Source organism: Cotesia typhae, unplaced genomic scaffold, assembly GCF_013202065.1.
Source record: "Cotesia typhae breed Kobodo isofemale line unplaced genomic scaffold, CoteBio_Ctyphae contig_43, whole genome shotgun sequence".
NCBI lineage: Eukaryota > Metazoa > Arthropoda > Insecta > Hymenoptera > Braconidae > Cotesia > Cotesia typhae.
In genome coordinates, this window is record NW_027423752.1 from 2101762 (window position 1) to 2119275 (window position 17514).

The window sequence follows — 17514 nt, forward strand, 5'->3', positions numbered from 1 at the left end:
TATCAAGACTTATCAATAAACAACACGCCAGATGTGTTTATGTATGTTCTGACATTGCCAATTTATAAAGTAGGATTTATCTAATATTATAGATAGATGTAACAAATTTTCGGAAAAGGCCGTACATATGAACATATCAGGTGACATAAGAAAATTTTTTTACGAATGGAATATCCAATTAACTTGAATTTAAACTATATTCAGTCCAATGCTGCTTAAAGTCCGGACATTATGGAGCAAAAGGCGGCAGTGTTCTTAATCCTCAACGCTAATTTTTTCGTCAGTTCATATTTTTTCCAAGGCAGTGCATCTGAAAATGAAATAAGTTAATTTCAGAAACGAAATATTCCGTAAGCTTTGAGAATTGACCGTAAGATAATGCTCTTTGAAAATAACGGAAGCAAGAGGAAAATATTTTTCTCAATGAATTAATAATAAAATGTACGTAATATTTATAAAGAGAATATTCGCATCAAAAGATTGCTTTAAAGATTGAGGAAACAAATTTAGACCGACTATTTCTTATCTTTGAAAATTAATCCCGCTCTCAAGAAAATCTCAACTTTTTTTTTCTTTATTTATAATAATACTAGCGACCCGGCCACGCGCTGCTGTGGCTGAGTGATTTAGAAAACGTGCACAACACTGAGAAAATTTGAATTAAAACGTACCGCCATCTATGATATATTTGTGTCAGGCAGTACTACAGTTAACTGTAAGGCGCCATCTGTTTCAGACGTATGAAACTTACAATTAATAACAATAATCAACATAAGTAATCATTTTATTGTTAATTAATAAATATTGCGACCATGAATTGAAATGAAAACTATCCTATCTCTCAAGTTGGAACAAAACACACATTTAAAAGAAAAAATAACTAAAATCGGTTAAGTAGTTTAGGAGCCCATCGCGGACAAACATCGTGACAGGAGATTTATATATATTAAGGGGGTCAATTGAACCATTCGATGCGTTTGTATGAATTAATAATTTTTAAAAATTCACGTTGTTTATTGACTAATTTATGTATCGATAATGATAGTAGACATAATAAACTACCATTCCAAGAAAAAAAAAATTACAATTTAGTTTTAATTCGAATAGTAAAAAATTACTAAATTTTTTTTGGTTCAATTGACCCCCTTCTGCCCTATTTTTCTTTCTAGTAGATATTTTTCCTCAGTAAGGATACTGATATTTTCGTGGGGAAAATGGAACAAAACTTGCTTTCACTGTTATAAAATATCAACGTTAGAAAAAAATAAACTTAACCTCATTTAATTAACACCGAAGAATTATTGCACAATGACAGTCTATTTTCTATTTTCTATTATCAATGAACTATCAAGAATTACCAATATTGATTGATAAATATTAGCCAACACTCACAAAATTATATGTGAAGACATGTTATTCGACGTTTAACAATTGCAAACAAACGGCTGCTTTTTTTACGTAACAATTACCAATACAAGGTGATAATCAGAAAAATGATGGCGCCACTATTACTTTTAATATGCTCTAGAATAGCATGGAGATTTTTAGCCCAAGGAAATTACGCTTGGTATTTCTGTGGGGATTATATCAGTTTCCTAACAGTAAAAATAAGTATTTCTACTGCAAGAATAATCGTTTAATATAACCTTACATTTTGGGAGAAAGAACATTTTTTTTTTTTTTTTTGATAAGAATCATCGCATAAATGATTATGAAACAAATATCATTACTTAAAAAAATATTCCCTATAAAGTCAATATAATTATTTGAGAAAAAAAAAAATTTGCTTACATACTTCTGAAAAGCTAATCTGTTATTGGTTTTTAATTTTATCACCAAATCAAATTTTTGTCTAATTCAAAATAGTAATAGTTGGTTCACAAATTTTATAGAAAATAACTAAAAATTCAAAATCATACCAACAATCTATTTCTTATGGGTAATTTCATTAAAATGTTTTTAACAAAAAAAAAAAAAAAAACGATTTTTAGAAACACGTACATGTATCGTCATCATCTGAGAAGATAGAAAACAAAATATTTTCAACCTTCCTCACTTATTATCTTTTACCGTTTGATTCTGTACACGCTTTCCGATAACACGATAATAATTTGCAATGTAAAGTTAAACTTACGTTCAGTCTGCCTCAGCCCGCTATTTCCGTTTGTTGCGAGAAAATTAAGTTGACGCTAAACCAACACACTCACGGTAAATATTTTACTTGGTTATTTTTTATTCAAATATTTGTGTAATTAGCGTTGTTTGTGCACGTTTAGAGACAGGCATATTCATAAAATAATTATCGAACATTAGACATTCATAAAAGAATTTTTCTGAATTAATTTGCTATTGAGTATTTTACATAAAAATTATTAATTAAACAAATCACATAATAGTTTCTTAAGAACTTGATAAAAAATTCACACGCATGTGGGATGAAATTTTGCGCTAGTTCAAACACATTGCATGTAATTGAATAATCAAATTATTTTCAATGAATAAATTACTACATAATTGAATTAAAAAAAAATATATATACTTTAATTTTTTCTACCAGCAATAATTAATTTAATTAATTTTTAAAATTTCATTTTTTTTAATTTACTGTTTTAAGTCTAAGGAATTTTTCCATAAAAAAATTTTGAGGAATTTTAATAACGACGCATGTAACTAAATTATTTTCATAAAAATATTAATTTTTTTGCAAGCATATTTCACTTGTTAAGGAATAAACTGCATCAATTATTAAAAGTTAAATACCGCTGTAAATATTTTTATAAATATGTGAAGAATTCTCCTTGTGATAACTTTGTTGAGAATTTAAAAAAATACAAAGAAGGTTAAATATGAGACAATGAACATTACAAGAGTGCTTTTACATTTTTTTATTATTTTAAAATAGTTATTCTTCAACCTCTATTTATTTATATGACTATGTTACTTTTTATTGCTTCAATGATCCTTAACATAATTAAGTTACATCAGACTGATGAATAACGTGCAGGGACTTGTCTTTAATTGAGTAGTTTCACAATTACCGATAGGTGGCGAAATGTAGTCGAAAACTTTCGTGGGCAGAGCGGTAAACAATGTAATTGAATATAAAAACTTTAATACAATATTAATTTTTCTCATTTAGTTTTTTAAATATTTTTTTTTTAAATTTGTATTTCTATTAATATTTAAATGAAAAAAATTTCTTTGGGTACGAAATAAAAAACACTTGTCGTAAATATGAAAATTCATCTGATAAAATTTTTAATCCTTTATAATTATTATTAATTTCGACGGTGAAAATTTGTATCAAAGGATAAATGTAAAGAATATTTTCAAAGTTTTGAAAACTGCGGTGTCTTTTTTGTAAAATAATCTCATAAAATGTCCCGATGAAATCTTTTGTAATAGACATACTTTCAGAGTATTATAATATTTATGTTGATTCAATATGACTCACTTGAATTAGAGTAATTGTAATCTTTAAAATAGGCGTATTATTTATGGCTTTCCAATAGCTTCTGAAAAAATTTTATGATATTTTTATACTATTTGTAGCGTAATACATAGGAAATTTACTAACGAGAAGCAATTTTTCAAAGTATGCAATAGTTCTAAGTTTAATGAGTTTAAATGAATTTTTTGAAAGGAAAAATGAATATTCCAACAAGATATTTGCACTCCCTTTCTCTATTAATGAAACATGTTTGGTCAAATTATTGTTTCTAAAGTTTTTTTGAGCTTCTGTGTCATTGTTACAACAGTTTGATAGAGAGAATCTTTGTTTACAAATATTGAAGTAATCGTGGATATTATTTATTTCTCTGATATATCTTCATTAAGCAACTATTTAGTTTAGATTAACTACGACTTTTTAAAAGAAATTTTTCGACCCTTAATCTTTGAAATTTGCCTGACTGTAAGCACTGAATTTTTTTTCATCATTTTCTGTGGCATCAAAATCAATTAATTAGTATTTTTATTAAAAAAGTCGATTCAATCACTAATATTCTGGATTTATCTGTTTATGGAAAAGTAAGCACGATAACTTTTAAAAAAGTAAATTTTTCAATATATTTTTAAATTTCCTCGTCTGCCTTATGTAAAAAGTTGTGGAATAAAAATTTTATCTTAACATGGTTTTGTTTAATCATAATTTATTTCTTGGGCTGGCAGTTGGAAAAATTTTGCGTCCTTTGAGCAGTCATACTTAATAATTAATTTTTAAATACAGCTTAACGACATCTGATGCTAAATTCAATTGTTTCACTGGCTGACTGCCGGAAGCACTGTCTTTAATTGGTTATTTTTTTTTTTTTTTTTTTTTAGATTTACGCATTGAAACAAAAGAGGACTTTCATATCGCATGAAATAATACTATCCTGCAGCTAAATTTAAACGAGCTTTAATATTGAAATGCAAGTAAAATTAAGTTCGTGAAATTTATTTGTAAGCAATTTATCATTTAAATTATTTTTTCAATTCATTCTTAAACACTGAGAGAAAAAATTTCTTTAAGAAAAAATTAGCGTTGTCTTAATAAAAATTAAATTGTTAAAAATACTCAACTAATTAATTTCTTATCACAACAATGTCCATTTGTTGCAAAAAAAATTTTTCTTCTCAGTGGAGTAAATTTTAGATATTTGTTTTTTTTTCTATCGATATTAAATTATTGAAAAATTGATAATAGCATTAGGGTTATTAGTGAATATTACTTGTACACAGAAAGAAAAATTTATTTGAATCAAGTAAATAATTTTGAAGAAGTTTTTTTTCTTGATTTGAGTAGAAAAATTCTTGAACTAAGAGATTTTTCTTGGTTTAAGTAAGTTTTACTTGATTCAAGAATTTTTCGTCTTGATTCAAGATAATTAAACTTTTCAAAATTATCTTTTTGGTTCAAAAATTTTTCATTTGATTGAAGTCAATGTTTTTTTCTGGGTATATTTCATTTTTATTTTAAGTAACGTTCGTATAGCACGAAGGGTCAAGACACTTCAGCATTAGTCATCCATACCCAGCACAATAATTACCAATAAAAATAAGCTATAAAATTGGTAATGCACAAGTACGATTGCAATAACTTCTGTTCGGTAAAAAAAAAAAAAAAAAAACTTTTTCGTACCTGTTGTCTGAAATTCTAGTAATTTCATAAACATATTGACAAAACTCATATTCTAACTGATTAGAGTATCATTTGTAACATATAAAACTAGAATACTCATACAATATATTCGCAATAAAATTTCTTGTCTACAACTCTTGTTCACGACAAACAATAAAAAATTGTTTTTGTATGCTTTGTTCGTGTTTTTATTTTTGTCCAGCAGAAAAAAAAAATTACGCTGATTTTTTTACGATCAAACTTTTTCAACAAAATCGCATTGTAAATGAACAATTACTAAAACTAAAACTATGCTTTAGGTTTGATAAACTTAAATGACTTTGAAATAAATAGGAAAATTCAGTTGAGATGATACTTTAGTTTCCGCTCTGTTTAAATGGACAAACTTGTCTAAGAATACCGTTATCAGTAAATAGATCAACTTCAATGTACAAACTGAAACAGCTAGAGTTGGAGGTAAACAAACAAGCATAAAAAAAAAAAAAAAAATTCAAAGTCCAGATCTCGAGGCTCGTATTTTCTCAATACAATGTCAAGCAAATTCTACTAGAACTCGTTTTACGGACAATTTACAAAATAACATATCGACAGTACTATAAATATCAACGGACCTATTTAAATAAAAAGTAACTTTAGTTATTTTTTCAAGCAATTTTTATTATTGTCCACTAAGAAAATAAAAGCAAAAATATAAATATAAATAAAATGGTTGAACTTTAAAAAGTAAAGTGAATAGAAAGGAAGAAATAGCCTGCATTCTATTTCCTCTTTACAATTTCTACCTTCTGCTGTGTAAAATTACTGAGACCCGATTATACTGTATACGCGAACTTCATTCCATTCTATTTCCTGTTTTTTTTTTTTTTTTAGATTTTTTTTTCTTCTAGTTCGTCATTACAGTTATTATTTTTTTTTTTTTTTTTTTTTTTTTTTTAATAACAGACTTAAAGGTTAACTGTATGTAATACTCGATGATTAAAAAGTATAAAGTAAATATCGAGCAAGGTAGAAAGAAAACATTTAATGGAATAAAATTTACTAAATTTAATTCAGGAATTGAAATAGTTATTTTTAATTTGATTTTCTTTTGAGGGAGTTAAATTCCAAACAAGCTTTTTAAAAAAACTTGAATGGGTAAAGAAATTGATAATAATAAAAATATGAAAATAATAAAAATATGTGATAAATCTAAATGTCCTTAAGCCCTTGTATTATTCGTGAATTGATCAAAGTAAAAATTAAATCTCCAATAAGTTTATCGTAATAATCTTAATACTATTTTCAATTTTTACGCGATTCATAATGCAAATAAAGCATCAGAAATAATATTTAATATTCAAAACTAAAAAGACAAAGTAAATAAACAAATAAACAGATAGAATAATTATTACCAAGTATGAAGGAAAGAAATTGAAATACACACATTTACGAATATAATTGGTTTTTCAACAAACAGAATTGGTGGGTAATATTGCATGAATACGGAGTTTAATTTATTGCGATAAATATACATAGAGAGTGAGTTTGCTAGGGAAAAAAAAATCTGGAAAAAGACCGACGATCATATGAAAGAGGAGGTTGAGTTAAAAGAGGATGAGGACAACTTCATAATTAATTAAATCGTTCTTCTCCCAAAGCTCCACTATATATAACAATCCATGCACATTTATTTTTTAAATTACCCGTTGGTGCACCAACATTCACTATATACATATACATTTCCCGTTTAAACTTCGGCAATATCACGGCGTGTTTCTCATCATGCCTTGAGGAAAACTTTTCGGACACCCCAAGGTAAATCGATGTTTGAGTTTCATACAAAAATTTAACACTGTTGATTTCATTTTTCAACTTTCTATGCCATGATTTTACGGGATATTATTCTAAATGTATGTGTATTAAGGATGAAACATTTATTGGCCAATAAAAAATTTATACAGATTAATTTGATTGTTTAACATAATTTATGAGTTTAATTCACTTAACTCACACTACTGGGAAAAATTAAGGGATAAAAAAAAAATTCCCAATTTTTGGGCAATTTTTAACAGGCTATAACTTCGAAAGAAATGGTCGTACAGGAAATAAAAAAAAAAGAAATTGTAGCTCCAAGTGTCTATTTTTTAGATTAAAACTTTAAAATTTTGTAGCCTGCGCAGTTTTTGAGTGGTCTTAGATAAACCAGCAACAAACAATTTTTGAAATTTTATTAGAAAAAATTTTCTTTGCTTAACTACTATAAGGATGGGATACTTTAGTCATCTCGCTTTCATTCCCTTTTTTATTTACCTTGACAAATCCATTTCTCACCGAGATATCGATCTTCAAATGGAAAGGGATCTTTTTGTCTTTGATTATCGATATATCAGCAACCAATGATCGCACAGAAATTTAAGGGTGGGTTTCAAGAATTTGAATGAATTTTCTTCAACGATTAGCTATTGCTTTTTAAAAAAAAATTTTTTTCCTTATGTCACATGAATTTGAAAATGCAACAAAAAAAGGGCTTTTAGTGGTTTTTTGGAAAATCGAGTGCTGGATTGAGAATATTAAGGAAACCACTACTGTTAAGTGAGTAATTTTTTTTGTTTCACTCGATCGAGCTTTTGAAAAAATTAAAGGATTACGTTTTTTGCTCTGAAAAGCTCATAATTTTTTAAAAGAAGAAAAACAATTTTTTTAGGGCTTTTTCTACTTTATTCTTCCAGAAAGTGTCTAAATTTTCAAAGAAAAAATTTCAAAAAAAAAAAAACAGTATAAGGTACCCGCGAGTAATAAGGCCTAAGAGATAGAAATCTTATATACTAGGGTGTGCCAAAATTCAATTTTCATGAAGAACCTTTTAACATTGAAATTTTGAGTTCCGCTTTTAGCAGGAGCTGTGTTTAAGTATTTCCCAAGATATCTTGGGGTGAGACGATTTATTTGATTTTCATAGAATTTTTAATAGGAGATTTAGTTGGGCACTCCCGGCCAAAATTAGAAATTTCAGCGGAAATACACAAACTAAACTCCTGTAAAAAAATTCTATGAAAATCAAATAAATCGTATCACCCCGAAATATCTTAGGAAATACCCAAACACAGCTCTTGCCAAAAGCGAAACTCAAAATTCTAATTTTAAAAGGTCCATCAAGGAAGTTACATTTTGGCACACCCTAGGGTCCATGTTTTCGATACTAAGTTAACTTCATTCTACCATCAATTTTAGTATATAGTTTGTAAATTTTCATGCCATATATAATAGCTAAATTTGTCATTAAAGACAAATTTGGGAACTGGGGAAAATAAAGGATAAAGGGGGAAGGGGAGGACCTTTACTCAGTAGGAATTTTCGGTAATCGAAAAAGTAACTCGGACAGCTCAGACCGGGAATCGATAGCTGTCCTAATATATTATTAGGATTTCTATATTAATAATCTCGGTTATTTATTTATTAATAAATATAATATAATTTACTATTATTATATAATAGTATATATATATATAATATACTATTATATATTATTAGTATATATACTATAATTCATATTATGTATTTATATATATAATTTGGATTTATATATATAAATTATAATATACAGGGTGTCTCAGAAGTCGTGAGCCACCGGACAGGGTGTGGTAGAAAATTGGATTCTGAATAGAAAAGTCCTTTACCATTTTTCGATCAGACCCATAGAAAAATTACTACAAATTTATGAAAATAGACCAATGAGGAGCGCGGTTTAGCGGCAGAACGGTAGGCGCAAGAGCGAGCGAGTGGAAGCGCGACAGGCAATGAGTGCGCGCTCGCTTGCACACGTGTGATATCATTGCTCAGTTATAGCGGGATGCCCGCATGCAATAATAATGATCAATGATACTCCTGTAAATAAAAAAAAATTAATATTAGAAAAATCATCCCATAGACAGCCCCATAAAATAAAAAATGTGCGATTTTTTGATAATTAAAACTCAAATTTTCGGTGTCACCGAAAAATGAAAAAAAAAAAAAAAAAGCCAACAGTCATATTCAATGATACCCCTGTAATTAAAAAAAAAAAAAAAGAAAAGTTATAAAAGTACCCCATACACTCTGAGATACAGCCCCATAAAGCCAAAAATTTGCGATTATTTAATGATGAAATTCAAATGATCAGTGTGCACTTGAAGTTAAAAAAAAAGCAATAAAAATAATCAGTGACACTACTGTAGACCAAAAAAATTGAAAAAAAATAAAAAACTACCCCATAGACAGGGAGATACAGCCCCGTAAAGCCGAAAATTCGCGATTATTTAATAATGAAATTCAAATGATCAGAGTGCACTTGAAGTGAAAAAAAAAAAGCAATAAAAATAATCAGTGACACGACAGTAGGTGAAGAAAATTTTTAAAAATAAAACACTACCCCATAGACAGGGAGATACAGTCTCATAAAGCCAAAAATTGTGCGATATTTCAATAATTAAAATAGAAATTTTCGACGACTACTCAAAATTTCAAATAAAAATCTAGGACTAATAGTTAACTATACCCATAACAATCAGAAAAAAATTAAAAATTACAAAAACCACCCCATAGACACTAAGATACAGCCTAATAAAACCGAGTATTTCGGGATTATTTAACATAAAAATTAAAATATTCACAGTGCATTCGAAATAGAAAAAAAATACCAATCAAAATTATCAGTGGTACTTTTGACCATCAGACAAATTTAAAAATTGTAAAAACACCCCATAGATACCGAAATATGACTTGATAACGCACAAAAATCGGGATTGCTTAGAAATTAAAATTCAAATTATTGGTGCCCATTGAAAATCAACAAAAGAAACCTTTTGTACTTATCGATTAAACTCCTGTGTATCGAAAAAAATTATTATTTAAAAACCACCCCGCAAACTCCGAATTATGATCCCATTAAGCTGAAAATTTCTGATTTTTAGTAATTAAAATGCTACTTCTCGGTGTCCGTTGAAAATAAATGAAAAGTATGAAAACTCATTTTCAGATATACTCTTGTAAGCAAAAAAAAAATAAGATTTGAAAAAAACACCCCATTAACGGCGAGATAGGACCCCATAAATCCGCTAATTTGTGATTTGTTAGTAATTGAAATTGAAATTCTTGGTGTCCATTTAACAACAACAAGAGAAACCTGTTGTACTTTTAAATTACACCCTTAAAAACATAAAAAACCTTAACTCTTGAAAATCCACCGCATAGACACTAACAAACATCCAAATAAAGCCAACAATTCGCGATTTTTCAATAATTAAAATTCAAATTTTCATATGACACCGAAAATTTCGATATCAATCCACAAAAAATCGATAAATCGCGGCTTTATGGAGGCGTATCTTGGGGTCTATGGGGTGAATTCTTGAATTTTGATATTTTCATTTATTAAAAAGAGTAAATTGGAAAGTGGAATGAGTTTATGCTCTTTATTTTAAGTGGACACCGAGAATTTCAATTTAAGTCAATTAAAAATCGACAAATAGCGACTGTATGGGGATGTATCTCGGTGTCTGTGGGGTGGATTCTAAAATTTTGATTTATTATTTTATAACAGAGATAACATTAAAAAGTACAATAATTTTCTTTTACTTATTTTGAGTAGACACCGAGAATTTCAATTTAAATCAATAAAAAATCGAACAATTGTGGCATTGTGGGGTTGCCTCTCGGTGTTTATGGGGTGGATTCCAAAATTTTGATTTTTAATTCATAAAAAGGTTAAACTGGAAAGAAAGATAATTTTCTTTGAGTTATTCCGAGTTGACACCGAGAATTTCAACTTAACTTCACAAATAATGGAGAAATCGCAGCTTTATGGGGGTGTATCTCAGTGTCTATGAGGTGGATTCTTAAATTTTGATTTTTCAATTCTTTACAAAGGTTACATTGGAAAGTACGATAATTTTTTTTAAGTTATTTTCAGTGGACACCGAGAATTTCCATTTAAATCAATGGAAAATCGAAAAATCGCGGCTTTATAGGGTTGTCTCCTGACGTTTTTAGGGTGGATTCCGAAATTTTCTTTTTTTAATTCATGACAAAGATTGAACTGGAAAGTGGGATAGTTTTCTTTGGCTTATTTTCAGTGGATACCGAAAATTTCAAATTAAATAAATGAAAAATTGACTAATCGCGGCTTTATGGGGGCGCATCTCAGTGTCTATGGGGTGGACTCCATAATTTTGATATCTTTGTGTATGACCGAGGTTACATTAGATAGGAAGATTATTGTAATTCTGTTATTTTAAGTGGACACCGAGAATTTCAATTTACGTCAAATAAAAATCGACAAATCGCGAGTGTATGGTGTTTTTTCAAATCTTATTTTTTTTTGCTTACAAGAGTATATCTGAAAATGAGTTTTCATACTTTTCATTTATTTTCAACGGACACCGAGAAGTAGCATTTTAATTACTAAAAATCAGAAATTTTCAGCTTAATGGGATCATAATTCGGAGTTTGCGGGGTGGTTTTTTAAATAATAATTTTTTCGATACACAGGAGTTTAATCGATAAGTACAAAAGGTTTCTTTTGTTGATTTTCAATGGGCACCAATAATTTGAATGTTAATTTCTAAGCAATCCCGATTTTTGTGCGTTATCAAGTCATATTTCGGTATCTATGGGGTGTTTTTACAATTTTTAAATTTGTCTGATGGTCAAAAGTACCACTGATAATTTTGATTGGTATTTTTTTCTATTTCGAATGCACTGTGAATATTTTAATTTTTATGTTAAATAATCCCGAAATACTCGGTTTTATTAGGCTGTATCTTAGTGTCTATGGGGTTTTTGTAATTTTTAATTTTTTCTGATTGTCATGGGTATAGTTAACTATTCGTTATATTAGTCCTAGATTTTTATTTGAAATTTTGAGTAGTCGTCGAAAATTTCTATTTTAATTATTGAAATATCGCACAATTTTTGGCTTTATGGGACTGTATCTCCCTGTCTATGGGGTAGTTTTTATTTTTAAAAATTTTCTTCACCTACTGTGGTGTCACTGATTATTTTTATTGCTTTTTTTTTTCACTTCAAGTGCACTCTGATCATTTGAATTTCATTATTAAATAATCGCGAATTTTCGGCTTTACGGGGCTGTATCTCCCTGTCTATGGGGTAGTTTTTTATTTTTTTCAATTTTTTGGTCTACAGTAGTGTCACTGATTATTTTTATTGCTTTTTTTTAACTTCAAGTGCACACTGATCATTTGAATTTCATCATTAAATAATCGCAAATTTTTGGCTTTATGGGGCTGTATCTCAGAGTGTATGGGGTACTTTTATAACTCTTTTTTTTTTTTAATTACAGGGTATCATTGAATATGACTGTTGGCTTTTTTTTTTTCATTTTTCGGTGACACCGAAAATTTGAGTTTTAATTATCAAAAAATCGCACATTTTTTATTTTATGGGGCTGTCTATGGGATGATTTTTCTAATATTAATTTTTTTATTTACAGGAGTATCATTGATCATTATTATTGCATGCGGGCATCCCGCTATAACTGAGCAATGATATCACACGTGTGCAAGCGAGCGCGCACTCATTGCCTGTCGCGCTTCCACTCGCTCGCTCTTGCGCCTACCGTTCTGCCGCTAAACCGCTCTCCTCATTGGTCTATTTTCATAAATTTGTAGTAATTTTTCTATGGGTCTGATCGAAAAATGGTAAAGGACTTTTCTATTCAGAATCCAATTTTCTACCACACCCTGTCCGGTGGCTCACGACTTCTGAGACACCCTGTATATTTCATATAATTATATCTGTTATATTATCTATAATATTTATATATATATATATATATATATATATATATATATATATATATATATATATATATATATATATATATATATATATATATATATATATATATTATTCCTTAGTGGTTAGGATTAAATCGAACGCGTACGCGCGCAATTTGAATTCCTAGTACTATTTAAAATAACCGCTTCCGCTAAAGACTTCTCTAGTAGAAGCGTCTAGCATAGAAATGTCGCTACAAGTTTATAGAGTCCCGATAAAACGTTCCTTGTCTTCTATATTTCATCATCCGACATATGCTAAAGTAGCGCAGAAGAATTCCTAAAAAACGATTTGAGTAAATGGTAAACATTTTTTATAATTTTATATTTAATAATTTAAAATCATTTTTCTAATTTTTATCAACATCTTAAAAAGTATTGTTGCTCAATTTAAGTGATGATTGATCTCTAATACCAATTTTATCAAGTATAGTATAACTATTTCCAGTATGTATAATCCACAAGCCTTATTACCCTACCGTAGTAAAATAAGGTCTATTCGCAAGGTTTTTGAAAAAATTTAATTTTGTGTTTGTTTATGGTGAAAATTACCATTACTCCATCATATTTTATGGCTAATGTATTAATTTAAAAATTAATGATACATTGCAATTGTTAAATGCAATATTTTTTAATTTTTTCAAAATTTCCCTTAGCTAACCTTAATTATCCGCCGGTACCTTACTCTCAATATTAATAGCCTCGCGTTTCACTCATATTAGTTCGCGATGTGTTTCGATTTGCGTTACTTTCGCTAACCACAGACGAAGATGCTTTAAGACTCCTTGAGGCTTAAGGGTTAATCTAACACCACAAAATCAAAAATACGATATTTTACTTTTTTCCTTAACATTGTAATATCTTATTTTATTTTTTTTTTTTTTTCAAATTATCTTTCAATTTAATCTTATCATTAATACTCTTAAAGCTTCTAACACTTCCTACTATTAATCATGTAAAAATTTCGATATGTTAATTTGTTTTTTATGACACAAAATTGCTAGTAATTGTCGAATAAAAAAAAAAAAACAGAAGAATTTTGCATGTATGTGACATTAAATAACAAACAATTTATGAATTTAACGTCTCAAGTAATTATAAAGTGCGAGAACGGATGCTAGAATAATCAACGAGCGTTTATTTAGGCGTGAAAAAATAAGATACACATTAAAATACAATTTACGTATGAGTTAGTAATTATTATTTATTATTGTTATTAGTTTTAGTTTCTTCATTTTTTTTTGTTACGGATGTTATTTAATTACCGGATGAGAATAAGATAGTCTTTTGTATCGCATATACTGACAGATGATAAATTGACTGTTATTACTATTATTTTTTACGTGAATCACAAATTACTGCTTATTCATTATTACACTATATTTATTAATATTGACACCTTTAATTTAACACTTGTATATTACAGTGTATGATACTATACTCGATAATTGTATAGCGCGTTGGGGAATTAATTAGAAATTTATGCCGCAGTGTAAATATAATAAATTCTTTTCAATTGATTTTATTAAAATGTTGTCACTGAAATTTATTCGATATGAATGTGTATTTTATATCATGAAATTATTCGTGTATGAGATTTTCTATTAATCATTTTTGTCTATGACATCTACGTTTAATGTATTTTCCAAGCTGCGCTGTTAAATACTTCTCACTTTTTTCCATACAATAAAATAAATAAATTTAAAAACTGATCGAGGAAATTTCGACATTTCGATAATTTTTCAGAAATTTTTTAGAATAATTTTCAAAAATACTCGAAGGTTCCTTTCGAGATTAATCAAGTAATATTTTTTAGAATTTATCATTGAAAATTTCTTAGAGGAATTTTTTTTACTTCAAAAACTTTCTAGAATATTTTAAATTGCTAAAAAATCTTATCAAAATTTCAAAAATATTTCTCCGAGCGCCACAATCGATTCTGTCAATAATTATTCTCTTCCAAGTTTTTTAAGACGTTCTAGAAAATTTTTAGAGCTTTTTATACTTTCCAGAAAAAAAATCAAATAAACTTCTACATAATTTTCAAAAATATTTTAAAAAGTTCATTCTAGAATTATTTAATTTTTGAGAAATATTTAAAAATTTTAACATTTCGAAAAATTTTCTTAAATTATCCAGAGCATGAAAATATTTTCAATTCATCCGTCCAAATTTTTTGTCAATTCTTAGTGAGGTTCCAATCAATTTAAAAACATTGATTTGTTTTTAATTATTCGTTCTTATCAGACAATTAAATTGTAAATCAATAATTATTGTTATTATTTCTTTGTCCTACACTACATGTTTTCGAAACTCGACAATCATAATCTAGCTAAGAAAAAAAAAATATTATTGCCACTTACTGTTATCAATAGTTGAATTTTATCAATTATTAATCTCTATTAGCTTCGAAATATTCGATACAAAAATAATAAAATTAACAGTTATTACTGATAATTATTTCTTGATAAAAAAATCATCAGACTTAACTATCCAATTAAAAAAAAAAAAAAACTAACATTCTTGACTCAATAAATTAAACCGGTGAGTAACGATTGCATAAATTTTCCTCAATTATATTTAATAGTTGGTGAGCATCATTGCCGTGAAAAAAAAAAGTTATCGAAATACGTTTACGATCCACCAGTTGGTAGATTGTAGGCAGAGAAACCAGTCCGTTCAGTCAATATTAAGTGATATATGTATACATCTACACTAAAATATAGATATAGACAACTGGACATGGTAGTGGCATATGTGATATTTAAACTTCACATACTTAAATAAAAGTGTATTTGAATGTAACGATACACTCATGATAACCACGTGATTGTAGCGCACGTGACACTTTAATTGCTGATGAAATACATTAACTATAATATTTAGTTTTTTATACATTTATGTATTGCCATGCGTATAGTGTATGGTACTTAGTGAAGTAGAAAGCTGAACATTTATTTGCGTCGAGATCATCATTAGCTGTATAGTTTTATATCTTAAATCTCTACAACATTTTTTCATACACGTGCGTAAATAATTTTATGTTGTTTTTAAACCAGTGTTAATTAAGTTATCTTTCTTTGCTTGAATTATAAACTGATAAGTAATTAATAATTAATATTTTATGATTAATTTGTTTGAAATATTTTTTGATAAATTTTTTCACTCTACAACGTAATCCTAAAATTTTTTATGAACAAAATTAAAAACAGTTAAGATAATCCTAAAGTGCGCACGCTTCATAAGGTTTATTTATTTAAAAAAAAATTTATTGTATAAGTTATTTTTAATAGAAAAAAAAAATAATTCAGTCAGTTCTTACAGAATGCTTAAAAAATTCTTTTGTTTTTGTACGAGTGTATCATAGTTAATTTTGATGAAAATTCTTTTAGAAAAAATAGATATTTATGTCATAAGGCCGTGAAGTGGCGGTTTTCTGACAGCGACGATATTTCGATATGAGCTTAAGGTTTGTGGTGGGAAGGTTCGAAACGAGCGTAATTTTAACGTCCGCGGCGTAGCCGAGGATGGAAATTTACGCTCGTTTTCGAACATTCGCGTCACAAACATTAAAGCGAATATCGAAAAAAAGTCGTTGTCAAAATCGCCTCTGAACGGCCAAATGACGTACAATATTTTTTGTTATTATCGCTCTATAAGTTTAACTTTTGAGGGATAGGAGGCAAATAATGACATATTTAAATTTTATGAAGTTCCACAAAGGCAAAGAAACTTAATTTTATATTAATTATCTTTTTATTAATATTTATTTATGGCGTGGTTGTTATTTTATTAACATTAACTCCGCTTCATACTAAATTGCCAGCAGAGAAATACTTAATAGTAACTGTTTAAAATTTACTCACAATCATTGGTCGGTACACTAGAATGTGACTTTTTTTTTTACAATCTCTCTCAATTTTGTCTGGGTGTACTCGAAAAGTTCGTAAAAAAAGGAGAGGGTAAAACTTCACGGCCCAGGCTGTGAAAAAAAGACGGTATGGCAGAGTTTCTAGAAAAGAGTCCCTTTACGGACGCCATCCAGCGCTCAAAAGTTGAATTTTTGGAGCGAGTATGACAAAAAAAATTTTTTTATTGTCGGTGTGTATCATAGTGAATTTTAATAAAAATTCATTTAGAAAAAAAATCAGTAAACTAGGCTACTGATATTAAATATGGCATCAGTTCATCGAATTTTGAAACTAATAAAAAAAGCCCGGTCTTGATACATCAATTTTTCCGGGAGTTATCGTGAGTACATACAAAATAAACGTCCATACATCCGGACGTCCACGCAAAATTTTTTTTGAAACTTTTTTTTTTTCAAAATACGAACACAAAATGATTTTAATAAACTATAAAATGGATTAATTATCGAATTTTCTCAATTTGCGTCTACTCACATTATTGCATAAGTACAATATAGTCGTGATAGAGGCAATTGAAGACCACGAAATTGCTTGACCTTGACGTGTCGGAAGTAAAGCACTACCTCAACCTCTTCGTGTTATGAGGCGTGCAAAAAATTTTTTGAATTATACTAAAATTGTGGATGAATAATTATTTAAAATAATTGTTCGT

General features: G+C 28.2%; 1 protein-coding gene across 3 annotated transcripts in view; it reads left to right on the top strand.

Annotated features, from left to right (window-relative positions):
• The window catches only part of LOC141528190 (sodium-coupled monocarboxylate transporter 1), a 46642-nt gene that overhangs the window by 13532 nt on the left and 15596 nt on the right, over positions 1–17514 (top strand). Inside the window, exon 1 of one of the 3 annotated variants that reach the window (XM_074244115.1) lies at positions 2085–2208. The exons of the other annotated variants lie outside the window; for them this stretch is intronic. The gene's annotated coding sequence lies outside the window, so the exon portion shown is untranslated. Of the gene's footprint in view, positions 1–2084; positions 2209–17514 lie in introns of those variants that run through there. 3 annotated transcript variants of the gene reach the window in all.